At 41.1% G+C, this 22,137-nt stretch overlaps 1 protein-coding gene across 6 annotated transcripts in view; it reads right to left on the reverse strand.

Annotated features, from left to right (window-relative positions):
* The window catches only part of pitpnm2 (phosphatidylinositol transfer protein, membrane-associated 2), a 64,841-nt gene extending 43,087 nt beyond the window's left edge, over positions 1-21,754 (reverse strand). For 2 of the 6 annotated variants that reach the window (XM_076886746.1, XM_004566909.3), the window contains exon 1: positions 4,839-5,081. The gene's annotated coding sequence lies outside the window, so the exon portion shown is untranslated. Of the gene's footprint in view, positions 1-2,185; positions 2,280-4,838; positions 5,082-11,101; positions 11,140-15,904; positions 16,058-16,417; positions 16,515-16,799; positions 16,856-21,467 lie in introns of those variants that run through there. The other 4 variants (XM_004566910.4, XM_004566908.3, XM_076886745.1 and 1 more) reach the window with 4 other exon arrangements.
* Between the last annotated feature and the right edge of the window lie 383 nt (positions 21,755-22,137).

Raw genomic sequence — 22,137 nt, forward strand, 5'->3', positions numbered from 1 at the left:
GCTGCTATGCAGCAAGAATCACTAAATCCACATAATGCAAAATGTGAGACAGTGGCAGATGAGCCCTGACATGTAGACATAAACAGACACATAGTGTCATGTATGATAAACTGGCTTTTTTTTTTTTTTTTTTTGGCAAAAGGATGTGAATTATAGAGGAGAGCTGCCAGGATATTACTGTAGGGGAAATGATTAGTTCACTGACAGAAAATGAATCAATTATTTTAAGAATGGGAGATGCTTTTTCTTAACAAACAAAATCATTTCAAGTAGTTTTCAATATAAGGATAGTCATTAACAGATTAGCTATCTTTCCTGGTTTGCATAGGTCTTGTGCACAAGTGTAGCAAATCTCAGGTTTATATGTAAGTTGTTAAAATAGTCTAAAGTTGCTTTTATTAACTACAGTACAAACAGCAGCTCCTACAAACAAAGAAGTCACATGATTTCCTATTAGAGGGGCTGCTTTTAGTGGTGAATTTGAAGCTAATTGCCACTGTCTTTGCAGGGCATTTTAGCATCTTTTAACTATAAGTTTACAATTTGTAGAGCAATGCTATACTAAGCCCCAATCAACATCTGCTCACCAGACACAACATTTCACTGTGGCACCAGGACAAAACCACATAATAAAGAAAGATTATCCTCTATAGACTCCAATAAGTGAGAATCCTACATGGTTCTCAGATCACCATGAAGGGCTGCATGTTGGATGGCACAAGATTTTCTTCAACTCAGTACCTAAAAATACAAAATCTTCTTGTACAACCCCATGGAGTTGTCTCTTGTTCATACATTTTAGAGTAACATTTTATTCAGCTTCTATCTTTAAACCAGACATCAAATAAGTTATGAACTAGAACAAGCGATCCATGTTTATTTTCTCAAACAGCAGATTGACTTCTTGCAAGTTTTAGCAGACAACATCACATCACCCCAGTCTTGACTTCTCTACATTAGCTTCCTATATGTTTTAGAGTTGATTTTAACATCTAAGATGATCATTTTTAAGGCACCAGCTTGGTACCGAGCTGCACAGAAGAAATTTCGAACCAGTTTGCAGCCTCAGATCTTTAGGTGGGGCCGTCTGCCTGTTTCAAAGCCCAAACTTAAATCTACAGAAAGATAAAGATATGACTGCAGAAATTAGGCTTGAAAAATCAGAAACTTCCTTGAAACCACTTCTTCCAAAGCACATTTTTACAGGCTTGCTCCTTTGTGACGTCATTACAATTTTATTTCGTGTTTTATAGTCTTGTATTAACTGTTTATCATCTTTCACTTGTCTTCTTTATTATTTCCCTATATTTTACTCTTTTACTGCTAATTATTTTTTATTTTACTTTCTGTTTTTTATTATGTCTTCACTTGAACTTAATTGTATTGACCTTATTTGGCCCTAATATTTGGCTTTCTATCTGGAACTGCTTTTTCTGTTTGCCAAATTGCTTTGCAAACTCTATTTTTAAAAATACTGTACAACTAACATTTATTATAATCAAAATCACCAGTAAACTCAAACAGAGTGTTGACTCCATGCAGCAGCTAGGACGTTTCCTGGGTAGATTCAGAAGCTTTCCAATTGAGCTCAAAGCAGAAAATTACAGCTGGTCAGAGCCTGTGCCTGCCTATGCAGAGAAAAAGAAATGTCTCATCTGCACCTCTGAGAGGATGACTAGCTGCCAGCAGCCATCTATCAAAGTCCTATGTGATGGGAGGCTGAGAAAGTCTACAGCTAAACTGTACTAAATTTACAGCTGAAGCAGCTCTGGTCAAATAGAAACAGCAGCTTGTTCCTGTGCACCAAATTGGAGCTCAAGCTACTGTCTGGAAAAAGGCACACCCACCATTAGCCCCTTCGACCCACAGTCCAACAATAGATGCTGGTGTTTCAACCTGAATGACAAAGGTTGTGACAGCTCATCTCTGGGACAACTGCAGATAAAACCAGAACGTATGGGACACGATCTGCCACAACTTACAGGTTATTCCTCGTAAAATGGCAAATGCGACCTTGGACCTGAGCACAGTTAGGTTGAAGAACCAGACTAATGAATAATCTATGAAAAATTGTGTTTCTTTCAAATTGGTGATGGACATAAGGATGGACAGACACACATCTCGCCATGGCACAAGCTAATCAAACACTTGTGCTAAAAAGCAAAAAGATTACAAGGCTACTTACAGCACATGTTGATGAGTTTGACAAACAACTTCGACTGATTCTCCAACCAGTTTGTTTGAGCACTAGGGTCAATAGAAATTAACAGAACATGAACATATTAGGTTTTTTCAAACTTGACACCCTCTCTCTACCCACTTCCACTTCATTTGTGTGTCCATGTGGAAGGTCCCCGTCACTGAGGACCATTCCATCCCAGTGAGTGGGTTATGAGATGATCCGCCAGCAAGTCTAGATTGATGCTAAAGATACTGACAATGTTCAGGGTCATGTTGGGCTCCTCATGGAAGATGCCCTGGACAAATGTAGCATACATGAGACTAACTGTATATTTATTAATAAACTGATCAAAGATAGACATTTTATCAAACAGGCACCAACAACATAAGCATTATGTTGCATATGCACCATTTCTCTAGTCTCTTAAGCTCTCAACTCTTAAACTAGCTTCCTGATCCTGGTTCTGTTCTTTTGATCGTTCATATTTTAGGCTCCATATCTAACAGACTTTTGCACATTCGATTCAAAACCAAGATGCCTACAATTCAAAGAAGCTGTTTAAAACCCACCTTAATGAGCACTGCTTCATTCAGCTGAGAATATTTAGTTTGTGAAAGGTGCATTGTCATCAAGTCCAGAATTCAACTTTTTTTTTTTTTTTTTTTTGGCCTCACAAACACCTGAGGGGAAATCTCTGGCTCTGTAGCTACTAAATGGTGCATGATGGTCACCAGCTGGTCTTTGTGTGTGTCTGCTTTTTGCAGCTTTTGTTTGTTTGTTCGTTTTTTATAGTTGTCTTAAACCTGCTGCCAAACAGCCAACAGAAGCAGTGAAGCTGGAGCCAAACAGCTCTGTAGAGCCAAGAGCAGATCCAGGTTCAGGAGATAATTCTCCTGTCAGTGTTTTCATACTTTTATTACAGGCTTTGTTATTATGCGATTTTTTTCTAACAAAAAAAACCATGAATAATATACCCACAAATAATTGGTTACTCTGACTTCCTCCTACAGTCCAAAAACATTAACTGCTCATTCTAAATTTTCTCTCAGTGTTAGACCTGAGATGGACTGGCCCTTCCATGGTGTACCCCACCTGCCACCTCTCACAACCAGCCTCCCTGAATTGAAGTGGTTAAGAAAAATGGATTGATTAATTTAAAATAAAATCCTCTTGTGGAGCTCTTTTTAAGCTTTCAGTTAGTTTATTTTCTGCACCTTACTTGTCTGCACATCTCATATTGAAGTTTTTTAAATTCCTGTTCCTCTGCCAAGTCCCCTGAGTCTGTGCAAAGTACATGGCCAATGTAGGTGACCCATAGGGGGAATCCACATGACACATCCACTCCAATGCATTTGTTCTCCTAATAAAGATATAAAAGAAGCAGAAGAGTTAGTTAGAATGAACAGTATGGCAAACTGTTACCTTTTGCTTAATCTTTTTCTACAAAAAATACGATTTCTGACTCAAAATAATGGAAATCTAAGCTATGTGTCCAATGCTCTCAGCTTACTTCAGGGGGATTCCCTGATCCCCTACTTAACGTGTTCCCTCACAGATCCTCAAACAAACCCTACGACCATGATATGAATAATGTGTTTCTGTCACAATCACATACACAACATCTAAGAGCAGGAGGCCAGTGCATCATCTGTTTCTTACACATCACAGTCGGATGCATCAGGATACATTTGATTTGATTCTTTGGCACTTAGAGGAGTCGTGCTGCACTGACAAGATCCCCCGATGGGATTGTGCTCTACATTCAGTAATCATAGCACACACTGATGTAAAACACACCACAACAGTCTTCACATGAGAACACATATGCTGGGGCACAACATCTGCCACATACACACAGACAAATCAACAGCAAGTCTGTTTCCCCCCTGGTTTCATGAGATACCCCAAGAGTCAAGTACTGTACTGTGTGCGCTTGTTGCGTAATTCAGTTTTCCTTCCACACTAGCTGCAGATGTGGATTTCATAGACAGGCATGTACTGCCTAATGATCCAGCAGGAAATTAGCAAACGATATTTGCGTTACTCTGTACAGAGCAGAGTCTCGTATGATGATTTGTTATCATAACTCAGGCATGAAAAACTCAGCGTGCAGCACATCATCACCACCCAGCTTGCAGCCACAGGACGTTAATGACATGATGTTTCACCAGATCTAAAGGTTTATATTTTGATTCTTTCAAGCTAAATAATCAACATGCAAGTTGGTTCACACAATTTGCAAGATGAGGTAATTTTCTTTCAGATATTTGGCTACAACCTGTAACTAGCATTTTCCCCACATCCACAGAGTTACAGTGTTTGATTATAGAAACGTTAAAAAAATAAGGTTTTTCTTTTTCTTTCTTTTTTAAAGTGGTATTTGATAAAGAAAACTGAATACTGCTAAAGCCCACACATCAAACATGAATCCATTACTTATTCACAGCCTTAGTTTCCCACCTGCAGATCCTCACTCCAGTCAGCCTTGACCACAGTGAACCACAGTCCAGCAGGCAGCATTTATGTTACCATCATGTCATTTACGTTCATAACAGTGCAGTTTGGAGGAGAAAACAAACGAATGCTCCATTTGGCAGTATTTCATGTATACAAGCAAATAATCATGTATAATCAAATAAATCATTTGGGTGTTTACCTCAAAGCTACCCAACTGATCCACTAAATACAGGCTTAGGGTCCATTGCAGATTCCAATCCTAAAGAGAATCCCAGCGCACGCACCCTCGCTTCCCTTCCTCTTCCGTCTTTGGTCAGCTTATCTTCACCGGTTCACCCCCGCTCTGGTAAGGAGCTTCACTTTCTAAATTCTCACAGTGAAATCAGAGAAGATATCGATTCTCTGTCTCTCCTCTATCTCCTTTCTCCTCCCATCCACCTCTATTTCTCTTCTGCGCTCCCTTTTCTGCCGTCTCCACCTCTTTGGGACTGAGGAAGCTTTGTTACCACGGAGACGCATGAGGCTGTGGCCTGATTGGTGGAGTTTGTTGTGATGCAGCAAGTCGGCAGTGCAGCCCACTAGATTGATTGCCTTTTCAGTCAGAATCGTTGTGTAATACTGAGCCAGAATAAGCTTACTAAGTGGAGATATATAGGAATTTATTTTCAGTAAAGCGGGGGATTACAATTCACTTTCAGTGTTACATTACTTGGTTGTGTATCACAGCAAAGCCCGTGGTGGAAAGTATGGAGGACTGTGAATGTCAAATTTATTTAACTCCCAATTAAAATACATACTTTACAATGGAATTTAGCAATCTATAAAAGACTAACTCAGCACGTTTTGTCTATTACATTAATTGATTAATTTTATTGGATAAAAAAGGAGAACAAGCAGAAAGCTAGTTTTCACAAACAAATTATGAAAATAATTGTGAAAAATTTCAATAAATAGAATTTTGATTTTTTTCCAGATATGAAGCAGATTAAAGCAATAAATGCTCACAGTACAGAAGATGGAAATAAATCATCCATCTATTTTCTTTGAATTATCCAATTCAGGGTCGCAGGGGGATGGACCCTATCTCAGCCTCAATAGGGGAAGTATCTGTCATAGGGCTAACACAGAGAGACAGGCAATCATTTCCACCTATGGGCAATTTAGAATCACCAATTAACCTAACCCCACTAACTGCATGTCTTTGGACTGTGGCAGGAAGCCGAGTACCTGGAGAGAACCCACACAGACACCAGAAGAACATGCAAACGCCACACAATATAGCTCAGGCTTCTTGAAGTGAGGCAAACCATTTTTGCTTTGAAAAATATTTTCATGATTAATCTATTTGCTAAAAAGATGCAATTAATTTTCTGATCAATTTACAGATAACTTATTGTAGCAACTTTTTTTCAGCCATCAATCACATAACAACAAACAAAGATGAGTTTGTAGTGAAACAGTCCCATTTTAGCAGAGGAAAAACCAGCGCAATTTTCCATTTGTATTTTAAAAAATGACTTTAAAATGACTTGACAAACTCAGAAACAAGATCAGTGCAACTTTAGTCTAATTTTTCATTCGCAACAAATTGCCATAGACTGAAGTTGCATTCACCAATAGCAACCAAGACGCCATCTTTTAATTGCTTATGTATTATTCTCAATACCAACTTATTGGCTGATTGTTTTCTTAATCTATTTCTAATACCAGAGAAAACCAAATGTTTTATATAAAATATATATAACAGGGCACGGTGGTTAGCACTGTTGCCGCACAGCAAGAAGGTCCTGAGTTCAATTCCATCATCAGGCCGGGGTCTTTCTGTGTGGAGTTTGCATGTTCTCCCCGTGTTTGCGTGGGTTCACTCCGGGTACTCCGGCTTCCTCCCACCGTCCAAAGACATGCAACTTGAGGGGATAGGTTAATTGGATAATCCAAATTGCCACTAAGTTTGAATGTGAGTGCGAATGGTTGTCTGTCCCTGTGTGTTGGCCCTGCGACAGACTGGCGAGCTGTCCAGGGTGTACCCCGCCTCTCGCCCTATGACAGCTGGGATAGGCTCCAGTGCCCCCCGCGACCCTGAAAAGGATAAGCGGAAGCGAATGGATGGATTGATATATATAACGGGAAAAACAGGGGAAAAAGATGTTGCTTCAAAAATAACCACATTTTCTAATATATAATTTCAACGACAGTGTCATTTTTCAGTCATTTTTATAAAGCTTTATAGGAATGGCTTTGCAAATCCCTTTTTCTTTTTCTTTTTGTGCATTTGACACATTCCGACAAATCCTTGATGATGGGATCTCTTTTAAAGACAACATCAGAGGTGATAAGGAGTCAATGTGTGAAGAAAATGTGTGTGCATCACGTTTTAATGGGAGCTCTGAGCAGCAGGTTGGTTGCGCTGATGATTATGCCTTTGTTTGCAGGGCATCGTGACTGTCCTGCCTTTGGTGAGGTGCTTTGCTTGTGCTTCAGCCTCTGAGGTGCATTTTGAACAGCTTCAGAATGAGTCAACTGAGTGCTGTGAACACAGGTATTTCCTTTTGGTTGAGCAAAATGATACAATTTATACAGGTAATTCCACACTGCAAATAGCCTTCTGAGATATTCAAAAATCATCATCATCATATACCTTCTATGCACACAAAATTTGATGTGCATAGAAGGTATATTTTAATTTATACATACCCTTTATTTCTTACAGTTCTGTCACAAACAGTGACTCCTGTATACTGCTTTGAATTTCTTATTCTGTCCTTTGAGTTTTCTGTCTTCCATCTACCCATATATGCTTTCCTTTTATAACCTTTCCATTTTTTTGTACTTCCTCCAAATTTTAGACAGAGCTGAGTGGAAAAAATCAACATCTTTTGTGTGAACTGTGTCAGATTTTCTTCTTGAGAAAGCTTTATAATCCTTTCGATTGTTTTAACTGACAGCTCTCTTATTAGGGCCATTTTTCCTTTTAATGAGCCTGGTGCAATTTTGGATGTTTAGTTTTTGCAGAATTTGTTTTAGTAAAGCAGACTACACAGTGAAGCCGGGAAAATTGGCAAGCATAATGATTTGAGTAAGTTTGACATGGGCTAAATTTAGATTGGGAGCGCAGGTCAAAGCATCCCCAAAACTGGAGCATTTTTGGGTGTTTTGGCTCTGCAGTGGTTAGTATTGTCGAGAGACAGACTTCCTGTATTGGGGTCATGGGCCACGCAATCAACAGTATCTATCAAAAATGGCTCAAGGAAGGAACAGTGGTGAACCATGGGTCATGTAGCCTCTTTCAGTAGTATAATGCCCCCTGCAACAAAGCAAAGGTGGTTCAGGAATGGTTTGAGGAGCATAACAACAAGTTTGAGGTGTTGACTCAGCCTAAATTTCAAAGATGTTAGTCCAATCAAACATCTGTGGGATGTGCTGGACAAACAAGTCGGATCCATGTAGGCCCCACCTCACATCTTACAAGGCTTAAAGGATCTACTGGTGACATCATGGTGCCAGATACCACAGCAAACTATCAGAGGTCTAGAGGAATCCATGCCTCGATGGGTCAGGGCTGTTTTGGCAGCAATAAGGGGGACCACAACACAGGTGGTCATAATGTTATTCCTGATTGGTATATTTAAGATTTGTTCATTTGCTACAAAGCTGAACTGAATAAACGTCCTGAATGACCTTGGTTAACATTGACTTTAGTCAATAGTCACCTTATTTGGCATATGGCTCAGCTGTAGAGCAGCTGCGAGAGTCCAGACAGTGCAGGCATCAGTAGAAAATCTACATGACATTAAATTCAAACTTAAGCAGCACCAAAGGAGCAGCTGGCGTTGAGGTTAGTTTAGGAATACGGAGTTCGTCATGCAAGGTCAAAGGTATGTGCCTTTTTTCACACTCTGCGCCACATTACTGTTTACATGAGATGAATTTCTACAATCGCGGATAGAGACAAAATACTGTTACTGTTAATCTGACTATCTTCAGGTTTTATGCTTACATTTACACACGCAGTTACTGTCCCTCCATTTAGAAATGCAGAGGCGTCACGGTGTAATTATTTTACGTGTAGTTATTTTTTTCCTGTGTAATAATATTCAACATTGCATTTTTCAAAAAAAATGCCTCTCTGTGCAAAATGGGTTCAAAAACATAAACAACTGTGGGATACTGTTTGTCTGTGATTTGGACAGGGGGAACAAATTGTGGCAGGATTATTTGTATCCCACAGTAACTTTACTGTATAAAGAGCTAACATCTCTAAAATGTCAGGAGTATTTAGTCAACTAAAAATCAAGAATGTGGGATACTGTTTGTCTGTGATTTGGAGAGCCCAGCGTGTGCTTCCGACGCAGGGAAAACCAATTCTGTCGGGGAGACCTACCGTGGCAGTTGTGCAGGTGAAGCCAAAGGGAAGATATGCTTCACCATATTTTCTAGTATTTGGCAATGCCTCATCCTCAGCTTTGCATTTGTGTGGGAGCCCCGTAGAAAACCTGTCCATTATGCTAGCAGTGTCTAAGCTTCTTCTTTCTTTCTTTTTTTTATTAATTCCCCCACCACCACCACGCAATGGCTCTGCCGCTCTAGCAACCATGTGCAGGTTAAAGAAGCTTAAACAGTGTGGTAACCCTACTTGCAACAGGATGTTGCCTAAGCTGGCATTGAGTAAGTTGATCTGCAGAGACCATGGCTGAGTTTAGCTTTTGGCCAGCCTGAATAAACATTTCCATCCACTAATGTTCCATTTTATGAACTATTTTGCACTTTTCCCATTGAGCTTCAAGTTAACACCAATTTATCTATGACTTTTCTCAGAGGGTTTCCGTTTAAAATACTCCACCTGCAGCTCGTAGTGATCTATAGGGGACTACGTAGCTGCTGCTTGGGCTTAAAGGACATTTCAAAGACTATAACTTACAAGAGGAAGGAGAAGAAAGACAACCTGAGACATTTCACTACAGGAGATCTCAAAAGCCAAGCCAACCCCTAAATTAATTTACAGTCAGTGGCAACTGAAAACAAGCTTCGAGGCTTGTACAGTCACACCAGCAGCAGGTTCACTACTCTCAGCCTCGCATTTTATCTGTGAGCTGCAGGGATCCACATCCTCAGAATGAAATGACTTGTTGATGGGTGCTCCGCCCGCTGCACACACACTCTTTATCCGAGCATCAGCAGAGCAGACGCTAACAGAAACAACCCCTACTACGCAAACACCACTTACACACGCACAACCCAACATGAACATCTGCTGTCATTGTGACTGTTAATTTGTGATGTTGTCAAGCACATCTTTCCTCACCAGATACTCCTGCTACCCATCCTGCACTCATCAAAAAAGGTCTGTGTGGCTACTCACTGTCAGTTGCTGTGATGCAACTAACGGCATTTATGTGGACGTCACTTGAGCATGTGTATGGCTGCATTACCAGTAGACTGTTTGCATTTATATTTCACATTTATCTCGGCTGAGTCATTTTCAACACTATATCCTTTAAAGCATTACATAATTACAATTGTGAGGCACTTATTTATTTATATTTACATTACATTTTATCCATTTTTTCTTAGTGCTAGAAACAGCCTGCCAAAATGTGCACACCCTCTCATCCATAGGTTTTCAGTAGTGTAGTTCAGTGACTTGAAGCTGCTGGTAATGTGACAGACCCCACCTAGTAGGCAGTTCTCCGTCTCTCAAAGTGGCCACACCCTTAATATTCCATAACTTTAAGCCTTAATACAATTTAAAAATATAAGTTAGCATATATCTCTGTCTCTCTGTATTCTGGTAGCTGGGATAGGCTCCAGCCCCCTCACAATCCTGAAAAGGATAAGTGGAAGACAATGGATGGATGGAGTAAGTGTGCAGAAATTCCCTATACTGTACAGCCATCATGAAGGTGAAAAATTGATTTTAACATGAGAATCTAGAGAATCTATGAGGATTGATACACTGGAGTGACCTCAAGTAGCCATTCAAAGAACCCGCTACCTGAGGTGTCCATTTGTTTTTCCTTTTTAAAAATTTAAAAACAAAATTAAAGCTAAAAGCTATTTATTAGTGCAAATTACTTCTACAGCGTGCTTCCCCTCACCCCCCTACCAGTCGAGGCAGTGTTTGTTGATCACTTTACTACTGTCAATATGTTAATCAGTTTCATAGAGAGACTCAGGGCGTCACAGATTGTTTACGGTTCCAATCATAAGAGTGAAAACAAAAGGACTTGGAAACACTAAAATAATGCTGCTTACACATGACGAGTCAGCATTAATAACAACACATAATGCAAAGGACATTATAGTGCAGAATGAGTACTTTGACTTTTCTGAATGGTTACGGTAAGTAGGGCTGGTGTTCTGTTCTTCCTTTTACTTAACAAAAATGATATTTTATCACTCTTCCTCCATCAGTTGATGGTTTGGTTTGCAGAACTACTACGGATAGAAGATGGTGTCACTGACCTGCAGTTCATCCCCAGTGGAGGCTTCAACCCTTCTTCCTGTGAATAAGAAACAGCTGAAATAAACCTCAGAGAGCAGGTGTGTGTTTCAAGGAGCCTACAATGCAGAAGCATTGCACAAGAAAGAGAGTGCTGTCAAAAATATCACATTACGGAGGAGAAGTGACTGTTTTTAAACCATTTCCTTCCTCAATCCAGTTTCAGAGCATTGAAAGTATTGAGTAATGCTTAGTTGCAAAAGCATTGCATATTACATTATTTAAAAAATGATTTGGGTGTCTGCAATTAGTTGGAGGTTTATTTTCCTTGACGCCAAATGTATTCATCCATAGCTAATGTGGTCATCTGACACTGTCAAAATATCACAGCAGAGAAAAAAAAACAAGGCATGGGCAGCAAATGAGAGTGAATGCAGCCCTGACGTGATGGTTGGGTTGATGAAAGAGGAGAAGCTATTTTTAGATGAGGGTGTCAGAGGAGAGGGAGGAGGTGGGGGCATGGGGGAAATGGAGGTGATGCGGGTCCAGGGATCAAAGTGATGGCGCTGCTGTAGCTGGAGTTAGTTGTGGCATTTCTCAAATTGTTCTGCTTTCCTGCGCGTTCGTAAATGACGGCAATGCATCACCGCCTGAGGAGGGAGGGGAGCTAATCAGTGTTCTCAGCACTCATCTGAGCCTCTGCTTAGTTCGTGTCAGTCTTTGCAATGCTGTTTAGTGCACTTAAACAATGGCACAGAGCTGCAGCTACAAACAAAACAAACACAAGTTGAAAACTGCTAAATTTTTTCCTTTGGGCAGAATATTAATCACTGCCACAGACTGAATATAAAAAAATAACTTTAGATGCGGCCCCATGTTCAACTGTAGCGACTTCATGAAATGAAAGATCTCATAAAAAGTGTCATTTAACCAGCTGACAAACAGCTGAACTGTTAACATCCTTTTGGATACATACAGAGACATATACACTCATCAGCTACTTTGTTAGGAACCCGTGTTCAACTGCTTGTTACCACAAATATCTAATCATCACTAGAGTATACAGAGAACGATCTGAAAAAGACAAAATGACCAGTTAGCAACAGTTTTCTGAGTGAAAATACAATAGTGATGCTACAAGTCAGAGGAGAATGACTATAAAGTAACTGAAATAACCAGTTGTTATAATCGGGGTATGCAAAAGAGCATCTCTGAACCTACAACATAGTAAATCTTGAAGCAGATGAGCTACAGCAGAAGGCCACGCCTGTGCCAATCCCATCAGCTAAGAACAGAAAACTCGAGTTCACACAGAGTTGCCAACAGTGGACAACAGAAGCAGGGCCATAACCAGGGTTTAGAAAGTAGTTTCTTTTAATTGGTTACCTAAAATCTAAATCTTTATCGTTAGATATTGACACTTGGAGTTGATGTAAAATTGCATACATTTTTCTTTAGTCCTGAATGTTAAATGTGGCTCTCACTTATGGTTAAGAAGTTACCAAGGTTCAAAAAATGCTGACACAAAAGGTGACCAAACCAACAAATTTCAGCCCACTGTGTTCAAAATCACAGAGTGATTTTTCATGGATTGACCCTACAGCAGGGGTGTTGAACTCCAGGCCTCGAGGGCCGGTGTCCTGCAGGTTTTAGATGTTTGACACCACTGCCCTACAGTACATACACTACCAGTCAAAGGTTTGGAAACACCTTCTCATTTAATGGTTTTTCTTTATTTTCATGACAATTTACATTGTAGATTCTCACTGAAGGCATCAAAACTATGAATGAACACATGTGAATTATGCGTGAAATAATTCAAAACATGCTTTGTATTTTACATTCTTCAAAATAGCCATCCTTTGCTTTTATTACTGTACTCTCTTGGCATTCTCTCCATGAGCTTCATGAGGTAGTCACCTGAAATTGTTTTACGCAGCCTTTCAGTTCCCAGAGATGCTCAGCACTTGTTGGCCTTTTTGCCTTCACTCCGGTCCATCTCATCCCAAACCAGCTGGGTTTAGGTCATGTGACTATGGATGCTAGGCCATAGTGGCTGTAGCTCAGGAGGTAGAGCTGCTGATCGGAAGGTTGGTGGTTCAATCCCTGGCTCCCCCAGTTTCCATGCCAAATATCCTTGGGCAAGATACAAACCCCGACTTGCTCTCCAATGCATCCATCGGAGTATGAATGATAGTTAGAAAAGCGCTCACCGTATAGATAATAGTGCTTGTGTGTATGGGGTGAATGCAGTGTGTTGTATAGAGCGCTTTGAGTACTCCAGGAGAGTAGAAAAGCGCCATATAAAAACCAGCCCATTTACCATGCCATCTGACGCAGCACTCCATCACTCTCATTCTTGGTCAAATAGCCCTTACTCAGCCTGGAGGTGTGTTTGGAGGTCATTGTCATGTTGAAAAATAAATGAGGGTCAACTAAATGCAAACCAGGATGCTGTGGTAGCCATGCTGAATCAGTGTGCCTTCAATTTTTTCATCATTGTCACCAGCAAAGCACCCCCGCACCATCACACCTCCTCCTCAATACTTCACAGTGGGAACCATGCATGTAGAGACCATACGTTCACCTTGTCTATGTTGCACAAAGACACAGCAGGTGGAACCAAAGCTCTCAAATTTGGACTCATCAGGCCAAACACAGCTTTCCACTGGTTTAATGTCCAGTCTTTGTGTTTCTTGGCCCAAACAAATCTCTTCTATTTGTTGCTTTTGCTTAGTAATGGTGTCTTAGCAGCTATTAGATCATAAAGACTCATTTGCGTTGTCTCCTCGGAACAGTTGATGTGACTGCTACTGGAAGTCTGTTTGGCATTTATCTGGGCTGCAATCTGAGATGATGTTAACTTGCAATTTCTGAGGCTTCAGTCTCCAGAGACTGAAGAAGTCACTTGGATGAGTGAACAAACGTTTCTCCCACTGAAAACACTATGTCCAAATGAACAGAATCAACCTTTTGGGATTTACTTACCTGGATGATTGAGCATGCATCAAGTTACACCACTGAATGAAAATAATGTTATTGGTTTTTCATGTCATTATTATTCTCTGCGTGGAATTTATTTAGAGTTAAAAAGACTGCAATAAATACAATAGATTAAAAAACGGTGGTATTTCCAAATGAAATGGAGCAAAGTAGCAGTATGAGGTAGTGTGCAGTTTGGTTTTCCCCTTGTTTCTAGTTATTCTATAAATATAACTTCTGCTTATTTTTGTGCTCACATAAGCACAAATCTTCAAGTGTTACATTAGTGATTAACACGACACAACAGTATGAATAAAATACTACAGAAGCACTTGAAAGAAATGCTTAAAGGAGAAATTCACGCAGCATGGAAATCAGAGCACATACAATGCACACAGTTAGTACAAAACTACTAATATAAAGATAGAAAGTTAAAGCAAGCCTACAAATCAGCATTACATTTCAGATGTAATAAAAAGAGACTAGGTGTCAAGGAGTCCCAGAGGCCAGTACGTGGGAGTGGACCAAATGCAGGCACAAACAGAACAGCGTTAAGGTTTTCAAAAGCTTTATTATAAACACAGAGATAAGCAATGACAAGACGTGAGTACGTGGTGGGGAATCTCAGACGTGGATGCACAGTAACAGAGGGAGAGTGTGGTTAGGACCTTGCTTTTCCTATATTCCTGAGAAGACGACGGGCAGCCTCCTGGCAGGCATTTGAGTTGTTTAACTTCCGAGGAGTTACGCAGTGGCTTGACGAGGTTACTGAAGGCACAAAGCGATCAAGTTAAGCACATAGCATAAACATGGAATGAGGCCTGGTTACCACCATGAGGTAGCTGACAAATTGGTGAAGAACAGATGACAGAGGACTGGAGCGCACCGGCTTGACTTGGGAAAAGTAGAACATAGGATCTATGCGTATGGATGAAGGGAGTTTAAGTTTAACTGCCATAGGACTGATGACAGACTCAATTTCATAGGGTCCAAAATAGCATGGGGCGAGCTTGTTGGAAAATTGCCTGAGGGGAATGTTCCTGGAGTAAAATTAGGCGCAGGTCTTCTTAGTCGATCCACGTAATGGTGCTTTCAAACAACGGCCTTTAGTAGCACCTCCCGAGTTGCAAGTGGTGTTGAACAGAAGTAACAGCGAGATCAACCTCATTCTGAAGGAACAGGGGTGGATGATAACCTAGAGAGGCTTCAAAAGTTGAGAGACCAGTTGTAGATGAGGTAAGTGAATTATGTGCATACTCTACCCAAGGAAGATGCAAAGAGCAGGTTACCGGGTTTAGTGTGGTGACACAGTGGAGGGCAAATTCAAATTCCTGGATGAGCATCTCAGTCTGGCTGTTGGATTGTGGGCGATATCCAGAGCTGAGGCTGACCTTGGCTCCAAGAACGGTGCAGAAGGTCTACCAGACCTGTGAAGTGAATTGAGGACTCCTGTCTGGGAGAATTTTTGTAAGGATACTGTGGAGACTCAAAATATGACCAACCAGGAGCCTGGTAGTTTCAGAGGCAGAAGGGAGTTTGTCCAGAGCAATAAAATGGGCTGACTTGAAAAACCTATTAAATATTGAAAGAATTACGGACTTCCTGGAAGAAGGCAGGCCGGTGACAGAATTGAATCGAATCTTGAGTGCCGTTCTTGCTTCATGCATAGATGGAGCAGGCGGCCACATAGTCTTTAACATCTCTTTCTGTTCCCCATCAAAAGTGGTGACACTTGATTAATGAAATAGTCCTACTTACACCTACTTACTTGGTGGTGTGAACCCAATGGATGACTGCTGAAAGGGCTGGAATGGGGACATAGCAGTGATTAGGTAGACTGGTACCTGGGTCAGGCTCATCCTGAAGAGCCTGGTGGATTGACGTCCCAGGAGATGAAGCCACCATGAAGGTGGCAGGGAGGATGGTGGCAGTCTCGGGTGGGTCATTGTTGGTGGCAAACTGGCGGGACAAGGCATCAGGCTTGACATTTCTGGAGCCTGGGCAATAGGAAGTAGAGAAATAGAGAAAATGCAATAAAAAAAAAAAGCTAATGGGCTGGGCTGTCATTGAGCCTCTTGGCGGTTCTTAGTTAAGTTAGGTTTTTGTGATCAGTCCAAATGGTAAATGGCTGTTCGGCTGCTTCTAATAGGTGACACCATTCCTCAATGGCTAATTTTACTGCAAACAGCTCTCAGTTGCCCACATCATAATTTCGCTTGGCTAGAGTGAGGCGACGTGAGAAGAATGCTGTAGCTTGGCTTGTGGCCCTTGTTTCAATTCAATGAAGGCTGCTTCAACTTCAGGAGACCAGAAATGGTGAGTGAGTGAGTGAGTGAGTGAGTGAGTGGTGCAGCTACCTAGCTGTAATTCCGAATGAAGTGACGGTATAAGTTAGCGAAAGTGGGCCATTCATTCACTGCTTGAATCTTTGCTGGGTCGGTCTTCACCCGTCTCCTGCCAGAATATAACCAGAAAAGGTTACTGAAGGAAAGTGGAACTCACATTTTTCTACCTTGAAATATAACCAATTTTCCAGGAGGGGTGTCCCTCAATACATCATTAACTAGTGTCTGAAAAACCACAGGGGGCATTAGTGAGACAACATAACCAGATATTCGAAATGACTTAGGTGTGCTGCGTTGAATGCAGTCTTCCATTTATCCCCTCCCGGATGTGCATCAGGACAGTGGGAGAGTGTAGGGAGAGCAGTAACTAGTGAGAAGTTGATTTGCGGCTTACTTGCAGATAGAGAGTGAAAGGCTCTGGAGGGGGTAGCCGGGTGATCACAGACATCACTAAAAAAGAAAAGAAAATAGAAGTGCAAGGTTGCTGTTAAGATTTGAAAGCCTACAGATTAAGGGAAGAGGATGGTATACCTCGGTACAGGGCCATTAGCATTTGACCCACCTCCAAGCTTTAGAGGCTGACTAATATGTTGAAGTTGGGGTGACACGGAGCAGCAGTAGCAGGTAGGACAGAGATCACACCTACACTATATTGCCAATCCAAATCATTGTATTCAGGTGTTCCAATCACTTCCATGAGCTATGACTATTTCATTAATCATGGAAGTAAATTCCAGCGTGGATATTGTGATAGGAAGTCCAGTCATGAAATTTCCTCACTCCTACATATTCCACAGTCTGCTAGAGGTATAATAACAAATTGAAGTCGGCAGACACTGAAGCACATAGTGCGCAGGGGCCACCAATTTCCTGCAGTCAGCCGCTACAGACCTCCAGACTTCATGTGGGCTTCAAATTAGCTCTCTGGATTGATGAATCCTGCCTCTCCATCAGGCAGTCTGTTAATGTTTCAGCATACCAACACATTTTGGACGATGTCATACTCCCAACTTGAAATTTTCTCCAGACATTTATGCATTCATTGTATAAAACATGGACGTAGCCACCAGGACCAGACTCAACATTTGTCTTTTAGCCACCATCAAGTTGTTTTTTGTTTTTCAAACCAGAAGTGTCTACATATGGATAAAAAATTGCTGTGCTAGCAAGCTTGGTTGGGAAACTGCATGGATAGGCTGTACAGATGCAACTCAGAGACAGACATATCAGCAGATTAGGGCTAGGTAACAGACCAATAAAATAATCAATCACCAAAACTGAAGCACAAACTTCTACCACAAGCAAGCCTTAATGTTAGTCATATAATCCATTACACAGCTCCAGAATGCAAAACCATTTACAGTAAAGGTGTCCAATTCAGTGATGCACAGTTGTTCTAGCAGACTTTGGGACTATTTACAGTCAGCAATAAATGCCCTAACTATGTTTTAAAGCAAATTCACCCCACTCTGAGTTTTTATGAAGGAGTAAACTACCCATAAAGCATTTGTACCAGACTGTAAACATGTGTTTTAATACTGTAAAGTTGGACATTTGTGTAATGGGAGTCTATGGCAATCAACTCCCTTTTCGAGTCAGCCTCTAGTGGCTGCTAGAGGAACTGCAGTTCTTGCCAGTTGTGCATTTGCTTTTGTTCAGCTCCAGATGTTACTTCCAACTTTTCATCTAGTCCAACCAGGTGGTAAAAGCCTTCTTTTGTATCCACAATCATGGAACCCACAGGATCACCCTAAAGGCACCAAGGCACCTTGGATAGGGAATTATTTTTCTTGGTGTTTAGTTGGTCTAACAACCTCATCCAAGTAGTAACAGGCATTTATTACAACAGGAGGATTTAAGGAGATAAAAGGCCAAAGGAAAATAAGACAGAACAGTAAAAAATACATTTCAATCTATATAACAAAACAGCTGTAATTTGTAAATGGACTGATTCTTATATAGCGCTTTTCTACTCTCCTGGAGTACTCAAAGCACTCTACACAATACGCCACACTCATCCATACAAATACACACCCTATGCTTCGTCAGTGCATTGGAGAGCAAGTGGGGGGTTAGCATTTTGCCCAAGGCATGCAGACTGGGGGAGCCAGGAATTAAACAACCAACCTTCCGATCAGTAGATGGCCTGCTCTACCACCTGAGCTACAGCCACCCTGTACACATTCTGTCTTGCAATCCTTATTTATGCCAAATGCAAAACAGAATGTTCATTGTATGCTTTGAGAAAACTGATTCACAGAGACTACTCTTAACTAAGTAGCAGAGTGTATCGAAAATCTATTGATTTTTCTGTGTCTCATTCGTACCCCTGAACCTGTGTGAATATTTAACGAGGACATAACGCCTCACTAGATCTGAACAAAGCTGGGGGGACTGTTAATTAGTCTGAGTGCTTTCAATTCCCAGAACAATCCCCCCTCTCTAGCCCGCCAACTTGGTCTCAGATGTGTTCAGGGAACCATCAATTCACTGTAAACCCTAACAATGTCAGGCTACTTTGAATATTTCCTATATGTGTGTTTGTGTCAGCTGTGTAATAATAGGGGTTTTTTTTTTTATGTCAGTGGAAATACTAACACCAGGATACAGAAATAGTTCTGAGTAAAAGTCCTCACATTTCACCAGCATGACTTTAGTAAACTAAAAAAACTAAAATCAAAACTAAAATGGCTTCTGTAATGGTACATGTTTATTTGTTAATAAAGTAGCAACTGGTTCTATATTATTTTATGTCCAATTTATTCATTGGTTTCTGTCCCTCAGCTTGTCTCTATTGCTGTTTGGCAAAACACTTTACTGTGTTCCTGGTAATAAAAATCAAATGCATTTGGATTGTTCCTTTATGTTTGTGCTTTTATGGTTCTGCAAGGCAAAGAAACTGATAAATCCATGCCAGACAACATAGTTAGTTACAAAACAGCCAGGGATATTGGCAACTGTGTGCTCGTATAATCCCTGGGCTTGAGTGTGTGTGCACAAAAATGGAAGCAAGTGATGGTAGATTCATCACTGTGTGATTGCAGTGCTGAAAAAAAACTGAGACAGATTTTTCAGTCAAAAACATAAAGGATGTTGCATGTGAATGCATGTAAAGCAAAACAGTGCAGTGTGCAGTGTTCATTATGACAGGCCGAGGTGATGGGAGGGGAGTGACGGTGGAGGCAGACAAAAAGGGCTTAATACAGGTGTTGTTCATTCACATCCAGCATCTCACGCTCTGGCAGTCTCCCACCTCAAAGCCCTGACTGCAAAGCCATGATCAGTGGGCTGGAATCCCTCTGTTTACGCTGCTAAAAATAGATTTCACACACTGTGATGACGTGGCATCTCGTGACAAGACCCCCATCCAGCCTCCCCCTTCTTCCAAGACTCCCCAGCCACTCTCTTCCCTCCTTACTGGTATGCAACTGTCACTCTGGCTACATGACACTTCACATTAAATCTTTGTAGACATCGGACAGGGAGGGAATGTGGCATATCCTTTAAAAGAAATGAAAAATTAAAACAGAGGAGGAGAAAATGACAAGAAAAAAAGGAAGTGATAATGTGAATATCTAGAGATGACATAAAGAAAAAGAGAAGGAAGAGTGAATAGATGGACGACAACACAGGGAGAGAGAGGGAGGAGGAGAAGGAGCAAGTGGCAATCAATAATATGACTCATTCTTTCTGCAGTGGCTACTTCCTAACAGCATTCATTAAAGCAAACCTAATCATTTTGGCTAGATAATCAAATCCTGTGAGGCTCCATCTTCTTTCACTCCCTGCCACACACACACTAACAAACACACTCAAATCATTCAAAATGAACCTAAAATGGGAGGAAATAGGACAAGCACATCCATAACCAGTATGCATCTGGCACTGGATCTGCTGATAGGAGTGATAACAAGCAGATGGGTTATTTGTTTGTGGTTTTTTTGTCCATGGCAGCAGCATAATAGTTTGAAACTTTTTTGGAAATCCAAAAACGTTTCGAACCATTAAGCTGCTGCCATGGACAAAAAAACATTCTCTGGCCTCCATTAATCTATCCATTTTCTCCATTTTCACAGGTGTAATGTAAAGGTGTATATGTGAGTGAGAGAGGGACAGCCAAAGAGAGATATATCATAATTCACTGATTAGCAAGAAAATAGACAAAAATGCCCAATTATGCAACAGCGAGAAATACACAGAAAGCAATTAAAGTAGGTAACAAAAGATGTTAAAGAGACACGTAGAGATACAATAACTAAGGAAAACACTGCAAAGAAATCAGAGCTTCCAAAAAGCCTCATGGAGGCAAAAAGAGACACAACATACACACAGAGATAATATATATATATTATATATATATACACACAGACCAAAAACAAATACAAAGAGGTAAAAGCTATGAGAAGTAAAGGGTGTGCAAAGAAACGACAAACTGTTGCAGAGATTAAACACCTACAAGAACGCATAAAACAAAGCCCAAAAAACACAAAACCATCAAATCAATCACGGATTTAATAAGAGAAGAAGAAGAAGACAAAAACCTGCAAAACAACGACAAGAAGACAGAGAAAAACAGAGGGAAATGACCACAACAACGCACTAAACAACGATGATATGCAAAGCACCTACACAAAATGACCAAAAAGAGATGCAATCGAGAAAAAGGATAGTCACAAAGACGCACGAAATGACTGCAGACGGAAGGAGATCAACCCACAACACAACAGCAGCCATGGGGCAGCTCTTACAACGTTTTACATGTGTCTCCACAGGTGTCCCTTATGTCATGCAAGTTGCCACAGTAGACAGACTAACATTATTCCCCTCACACCACAGTCATGATATATGTAGACTATGCTGCTTAGCTGTTTTGCACTGCTTATGACGGACACCACCTGACCTCTGCAGCCCAAATCAATGCTGCCACAAATAATGCGGGAATTAATTAAACGTTGCATCGCCTCCATTCCTCCATGGAATTAATGAGAGATAGGAGCGTTAATTAGCAGTGACACCGTACAATCGGTCAACAACTGCGGCATCAGGGCGATCGGCGGCTCACCTGCAGTCACGGTCTGTCTGCAGACAACATATCGCGCACATCTCCGGACTTTTCAGAGGATTTTCAGAGGAGACACGCCGGCTTACAGCGTTATCTTTCATATATTGTACAGTGAAGTGTTAGCGGTGTTCGTTCTGCTGATTTCCCCCCACAAACAGCGCTCATTCCCGGTGTGTTTCCGCCTGTCAAAGCTGCTGTCAACGCCACAGCGGACTACCCGGCCGTCCTGTTCGGGCTTTCCGCTGCAGCGCAGTGTGCTGCCGGTGGCTGCTGATAACATGCCGGGTAAATAGTAATAACAGAACAGGACATTTTTCTGCAGAGCAACAGAGGAGAAAGGCGTCCTCTAGTGGGTCACCTGTGCCAGCTGCGAAATTACTGCTGAAAGAGTGTTCAAGTAAGCAGGGGCGTTTACAGGATTTCTTAAGTGGAGTGGCACGAGATCGACCAAGAACAAGGGGACCAGGACACCACAGTTTTGAAAATATGGGTATTTATATGAAGCCCTGTATTCTCATCCAGACAGTATTAGAACATCATTTTATATTTGACTTTTACAAAATGATAAAATACAAAGTGTGCCACAGGTGGAAAGCAACATATTTCTTGGTCCCCACACTTCTTATCACTAACAGTATGAAATTTTAGCTGATGTGTAAGAATAGGGTTT

Source organism: Maylandia zebra, linkage group LG7 (genome assembly GCF_041146795.1).
Source record: "Maylandia zebra isolate NMK-2024a linkage group LG7, Mzebra_GT3a, whole genome shotgun sequence".
Classification (NCBI taxonomy): domain Eukaryota; kingdom Metazoa; phylum Chordata; class Actinopteri; order Cichliformes; family Cichlidae; genus Maylandia; species Maylandia zebra.